This window comes from Sminthopsis crassicaudata, chromosome 6 (assembly GCF_048593235.1).
Source record: "Sminthopsis crassicaudata isolate SCR6 chromosome 6, ASM4859323v1, whole genome shotgun sequence".
Classification (NCBI taxonomy): domain Eukaryota; kingdom Metazoa; phylum Chordata; class Mammalia; order Dasyuromorphia; family Dasyuridae; genus Sminthopsis; species Sminthopsis crassicaudata.
The window spans coordinates 47,143,137-47,150,636 of NC_133622.1; the positions used below are offsets into that span (position 1 = coordinate 47,143,137).

The 7,500-nt window shown below is 32.4% G+C and overlaps 1 protein-coding gene across 1 annotated transcript in view; it reads left to right on the top strand.

Moving 5' to 3' along the window:
- ADGRL3 (adhesion G protein-coupled receptor L3) overlaps positions 1–7,500 on the top strand; it is a 1,041,133-nt gene that overhangs the window by 992,943 nt on the left and 40,690 nt on the right. The gene's annotated exons all lie outside the window — the stretch shown is intronic.

A 7,500-nucleotide genomic window follows, 5' to 3' on the forward strand; every position in this document is an offset into this window, starting at 1 on the left:
TCAACAAGGACTGACGTTCACAGGAAACTTGGTTATCTCATTTTGCAGGGCTTGTGATAAACATAAGAACATAGACTACCATGACGATAATTGTAACTTAAATCCCATCTGGGGAAGAGGACAAAAAAAGTAGAAAAACATCTACGAAGAATTGGACGAGATGTTATGAAACAAGCGAGCATATGGATACATTGGGATAGTGTGGAAAGTATTTGGAAAATATGGCTCAAGCATCTATCCAAAGCAGGCATCTTGCCATTTGTCTTTAGACTGCCCCTCCTCTTACCAAGTAGAACAGCAAACACCCTCAGACACGTCTCCAGAGATCACCCCTTCCTCTTCCCTGGGCTTTGAAATCAGACTGAGCTGTCTTGAAAGATTAGTGAATGAATTGAGGGCAAACTTACCTGTCCCACTATATCTGGCCACTTCAGACCTCATCCATTCTCCATTTCTTGTATCCAACATCCACATACATCTCCTCCTGCCTCTGTTTTTTACTTTTTGTTCTGGAAGTAGGGTGGAAGATGACAAATAAAGGTAACTTCTATAACTGCATCTAGGTTATATTTATATCTATATGTGTGTGTATGTACACATAATTAGTTAAAAGATTACATATATGAGTGTGCATAATATGTTTCTGGTTAAAAGCTATATAACATATGTATATATATGGACATAATTATTCTAATTAAAAGATTATACATAGGTATGTGCATAATATATTTCTGGTTAAAAGATATATAACATATGTATATATATATATATATATATATATATATATATAGACACAATTATTCTGATTAAAAGATCATATAGGTATGTGCATAATATATTTCTGATTAAAGATATATAATATATGTATATATGTATGTATATATATGCACACAATTATTCTGATTAAAAAATCACATATAGGCATGTGCATAATATATTTCTGGTTAAAAGATATATAACATGTATATATATATATATATATATGTACACAATTATTCTGATTAAAAGATCACATATATATGTGCATAATATATTTCTAGTTAAAAGATATATAATATATGTATATATGTATGTGTTTATATATATATATGTACACAATTATTCTGATTAAAGATCACATATAGTATGTGCATAATATATTTCTGGTTAAAATATATATAATATATGTATATATGTATGTGTTTATATATATATATATATGCACACAATTATTCTGATTAAAGATCACATATAGTATGTGCATAATATATTTCTGGTTAAAATATATATAATATATGTATATATGTATGTGCATATGTATATACACACATAATTATTCTGATTAAACTATTTACATTTATAAATGGTTTGGGGGAGGAATTCAATATTTCAATAATAGTGTTTGTATTCCTTATATTCTCTCATTCCTTATATACTGACAAATTTCATAGATCAGCTAATTCTCTCTGTGTTTTTACTATGTCTATCCTTGAGATCCACAGCAAACATGATCACTAGCTGTTCTGAGAATATTGCTAGGATGCTGATAGAAAAAATGTGAGTTCTTCCAGATCTCTAAAGTTCATGATGTCCTTGAAATGATGTCAACTTGTTCTATCCTACACTCTCTAATCTCATTTCCTAAGCTACTCCTTAGGGGATGTGGTTAGACCATTCCCTTCTTGTTCACTACTTCCTGTAGTCACTTTTACTGTGGCAATTTTTGATATCTGACCTTCAGAGCATTCTTAGATAGCTCTGCTATTCTTCACATAGTCTTTATCATGGCAGTATATATGGCATTTAATGATATGTATAGATCTTGAAAAGTTTTCTTGTTGCTAAAAATTATGGGCAAATATGATCATTAATGAAGGTTATACCAGGTATAAAGTTTTAAAATCTGCTTTAGTGTTTGTTATTTAATCGATTAGTTGTGTCTGACTTTGTGACCCATTTGGAGGATTTTCTTGGTAAATATACTGCAGTATTTTGTCATTTCTTTCTCCAGCTCATTTAAAAAATAAGTTAACTGACTTGCCAGCATCAGATCCTCCCAACTTTAGGACTTTTATCTCCTGTGCTACATGGCTTCCCCTTGTTTGAGTATAGTTGATCTATTATTTGTCTTAGAACAAATGCTATTATTTGGATTTTTCCCATCCAAATAAAAAAGGGCTTTTCAAAATTTCATTTTAAATATGTCTATCTCCTTTTAAAAATCATTTTAATTACCTGTATTATTCTTTCCATTAGGTTTCATTTTGGCTAGCTTTTCAGAATTTGTGTTATATGTATCTTTCAGTGTCTTCAGGTTCTTAGAGTCGTCAGTCTTCAGGTTTAAATAACTTTTTGGTTTCTACTATTAGTTATTTGTAGTTTATTATTAATAATTTGAGGAATGGCTTTGCATTGATTTGTAATATACTTTTATATCATTTGGAGATGGGAATAGTACTACAAAAAAACAATTAAAAAGTCCTTGACTATAAATCAGTGGTCCTCAAACTTTTTAAATAGGGGCCAGTTCACTGTCCCTCAGACTGTGGGAGGGCCAGACTATAGTAAAAACAAAAGCTCACATTCTGTCTCCACCCTCAGCCCATTTGCCATAACCATGCGGGCTGCATCTGGCCCACGGGCCGTAGTTTGAGAACCCCTGCTATAAATTATGAATTTATTTCCAATTTTGCTGTAATTTAGTATTGACACCAAATAAATGTATTTACATTTTCAGTTCTTGTCATGAATACTTGTAGTTTTCACAATCTATACTGCAGAATTTCCAGTATGAAGGGGGTTGTTATTTCTAATTTGTTCTGATGTATATTGCCTTCTTTTGGTATTAAAACACCAAGAAACATTCACTCCATTATCCTTCTTGCCAACTCTACCCTGCAGTTGTATGCCTCCGTAGCTTTCTTACATTCTTAGAAGTAATTATGTTTTACTAGGCAGGCTGCTAATTTGAATAAGTTGGGAATTGCTAAATCCCAAGTGGCCCACATACATACATGCACATATATATATATATATATATACACATATACATATATACACACATATATATGTGTATATATATTATTCCTACTTGATACTACCCTTGGTTGGCAATTGCTTTCTCCAACTATGGCATGGATCATAGATTCATCTTTCAGGAAGTTAGTATTCCTCCTCCTCCTCCTCCTCCTCCTATTTTTTCTTGTGATATTTAACAAGTAGCAAAAGCAGAACAGAACTTCCTTTAGCATTGTTAGTGATATAAGAAGAGAGAAGGAGAAAAGAAAAAAGGAGAGGAGAGGAGATGAAATATGATTATTGACCTTAATTCTCTTGCTAGATTGGACATTTTTGGACCTGGGGCAAGTGACTGACCATCTTTTAGAGAAGCAATCTATAGGCTTTCATCTAAAAGTGGGCACCTCCAAGCAGAATTGGGAAGGTGGATGAAATACCCTGAAGAAGAGGGGATGGATGTCTCCCCAGCCTTCTCTCTTGTAGAATGTTATACTAGCTAGGTTTTTAAGTAAGCTCTGTTGTTTTACTGTATCTGAAGAACAATTGCTGCCAGAGCTTTCTGAATCCAGCCCTCAAGGCAAAGTCCAATTATCTTTTCCAAGTTATGACTCTGTTGCCATTTTCTACCCGTCTCATTTTGCCTCCTTCCATGACATAGATGAGTTGTAAAGAGGCGAGGCTATCAATAAATCCAGGCATTGGTAAATCAGAATGGAAGTTTTAATAACTAAGAGATGAGAAAAATTTTTTTTCATTGGATTACCTTCCTTTCTTTCTGAGGAATGATTTTAGAAGATCAAATCATGTCAGACAGGACCATACCAAAAAATCATTAGAAATTCTTATCTTGATGTGAAGGAACTTGTAGTAATATCTATGCTTCTAAAGCTATAGACACGGTACATGTCTATCATTTGCAAAGATAATCTTTGCAAACGATGGAATTATTTGTGGAGCATAATTCTTAGTTCCTGAATAACCATAGCAAAAAAAATTCTTTAATTTTTCATTAGAGGATTAGAGCAGTTTGCTTTACTAGTTGATGGCATTTTCAAGCAGAAAGAAACATATCAAACAGGTCAATTTTCAGAAAGATAATCATCTTTCATTATGATGATGTGTATTTTCCCCTGTTTTACATTGAATTCTATGACTAAATATAAAGTTAACCTTTTCAAGGTTCATAAAGTTGCCAAATTAGGCTTAATGAACTTTACATTTTATGAACTCCTATATGTATTATACACACATATATTACACATGTATACATATTTGTATACATACATATATGGTAACTGTAATCTACACATTTATATGCTATAATCAATATATGCTTTTAACTTGCTGTTGACAAGAAGGAAAGTAGTGGAGCAAGCAAATATATCACTGATCAGGGAGAGAGATTTTATTACTTTAAAGATGATGCTAAAAATGTTCATGGAACCAACATGGCAGTTCCAAGAACTGAACTTTTAGAATTTCCTTCTGACTTTTTTAGTGAATTACTTAACCTCACTTTAAGAATAGCTGGACTACTATTTACACATTCTGTTACATATTGTAAGGACATCAGAAAGAAGAATCCTCTGGAACAGTTCAAAGGCTTGAGTCATCCTCTCAAAATAAAACCCACAGTTCTGGTCCAAAAACTCTTTTCTCATCTACGAGCAGCTAGACCATCTACTCACTGCCAATTTCCTTGTTTCACACCCAGCCCCTTAGGAAGCCTAGTACCTAACCCTTCATTATCTGCCTTTTACTTTTGTGTGATTATATTATCAGTTTTCTGTGTTGGCAATCTGGTCAAAGACTAAATCCCTTATGTTTATAGTTACTCCATAAAATTTAGTATTCCATGAGGATACCAAATAGAAATAGAGAAATTTGAATAAAATATTATATCCATTTCTTGTCCTTGAATGATTTTTTTTCCTTTGAAGACTTTCCTAGCTTTTTCTGTAGAGAATTTCTTAAAGATTTAGTGATATGCCCTTTTGATTTCATTATCAAACTCCCTTTTATGGCCCTGTCACAACCCCTTTTCTCTGGTTTTCTTCCTTAATAAGCCACCCCCATATTGTTGCCACCCTGTGCTACTTCCTCTTTCCAATACCCTTTTCAAATCCCTAAAGCACAAGTCCTCCTGCAGGCAACAAGAACTCTGGTTGGGTCCCTAGGGGTTCCTGGCCCATGTTCTAGGAAACACTGATTTACATGAATGGATTAAGTCTTTACCATCTCAAATTCCTGTTATAATTAGTTTCAGAAAAACGGATCCATGTTATGTCTCTTTCTATTCCTTTCCTAATCTGTGACATGGGAATGAGTCATTAGAATTTTAATGTCCACATTAAATGCCAGCAGTGATCTGCTGTAACACATTAGCTACTCAAATATTCTGAATTTTGACGGGCTGGCCCATTCTACCTCTTCATTGCAGGGTGTCTTTGCTCTGTGAGGGAACAGGAATAGGCTGCTAATCAAACCAGAGGACATGGAAAAGGTCAAATTAGTGCAGAATGGTGCTGTCTATCATTGAATAGCTGTGGAATTAAAAGACTTGTTTTTGTGACTAAGATTGAAATAAGAACATAGAATGTCACCACATGAATCCATTCCCTTGACAATGAGAGTGGCTTGAGTAGGAATAGTGAAAAATTAACTCTCTTTTTAAACAATTTTGTTGCATATGAACCCTCTCAAATGACATGCTCATTAGCAGCAGGAAAACTGGGCAACTACTAGGTATGGGGAAAGAGTGGGTTGTTAAGAATTCATTCTTGTGAAACTTTTTGTTTAAAAGTCTGCAAAATGCAACACTGAGGAAGCAAAATCATAGATTTCACATAACGCTTTAGAGTTCAACGTTTTGGCTTCAGGTTAAGCATTGACCTTTTTTTACAATAGATCTAAAATAAAGATCTATTTTATGTATGTAGAATGAAGAAGAATAAGAAATTTTGAAAAATAGACATTTTTGTATCCATACTTTCTGGGCAGTATTTAATCATATTCCTCCTTTCTTAAAGTCCGTCAAATAGTATTCACAATTTCCTTTAATTTAAAAAGTCAATATTTATAATTCAGTTATAAATCAGTTTCCTTTTGTGTAGTCAATTTTAGTTTAATTTTGTTTTTTTTTCCATTATTTTTACTTATGAATACTAGATCAAGGTCACAATACAAGGGTAAAAGATATAACTTGTCATTAACTAGAATTACTTAATCATTATTTTATTTATAGATTAGCCAGTCAATTGTCTTTCCTTTTGTAATTTAAATATCCATTAATTTTACTAATTGATTTATTATTTATTATTTCCATTAATTTATTTTAAATATTCTTTATTTATATAGTTTGATCTCTGATTCTCTCCCTCTCTTTCATGATGAAAAATGAATCCTTCAGAATTGTCCTGGATCATTGTATTTATCAGAGTGACTAAGTCTATTACAAATTGGTGTTACTATTTATAATGTTCATCTGGTTCTGCTAAACTTCACTTTGCATCCATTTGTATTTTCAGGTTTTTCTCAAACTATCGTGCTTGTCATTTCTCATAGCGCAAGAGTATTCTATCACAGTCATATACCACAATTTGTTCAGCCACTTCCCAATTGGTGGGCAACCCCTTAATTTTCAAATCTTTGCCACTACAGAAAGAGCTATTTTTACTCATATAGGTTCATTTTCTTTTTCTTTAATCTCTTTGGGATACAAATTTCATAGTGTTATTTAAGGCTAATCCTGGATATGCAGGGTTTTGTAGCCTTTTGGGCACAGCTCCATATTGTTCTCCAGAATATTTGAACCAGTTCAGAACTCTACCAACGATATATTAGTGTATAAATTTTTCCACATTTCCTCCAATATTGGTAATTTTTTCTTTGTCATAGCATTAGCCAATCAGATTGGTCCTATGAGATAGTACTTCAGAGTTGTTTTAATGTGTATTTCTCCAATCAATAATGATTTTAGAGCATTTTTAGATGACTATAGATAGATAACTTTGATTTCTTCTCATGGAAGCTGCCTGCAGATATCCTGCAACCAGGTATCAACTGAGGAATAACTCCTTAATTTTCAAAATTTGACGCAGTTTCCTATATGTTTGAGAAATGAGGTCTTTTCAAAGAAACTTGATGTTAAAAAAAAAAATCCCAGTTTTCTGCTTGTCTAATCTTGGCGGCATTTGTTTTATTTTGAAAAATCTTTTTAATATGACGTAATCAAAATTATTCATTTCATTTCCTATGATCTTCTTTATCTCTTGTTTGGTAATAAGTTCTTTTATTAATAGATATAAATTGTTTAAATTTGTGTAAATTGTATACTAATTTCGACCTTTTCTTGGTATACAGTGTGACATATTGGTCTGTTCCCAATTTCTGCCAAATTGCTTTCCAATTTTCTAAGTATTTTTTGTTAAATAGTGTATTCTTGTTCCAAAAGCTTTGATTTTTGAATTTAACAAAACTAGATTACTATTATCATTTTCTGTT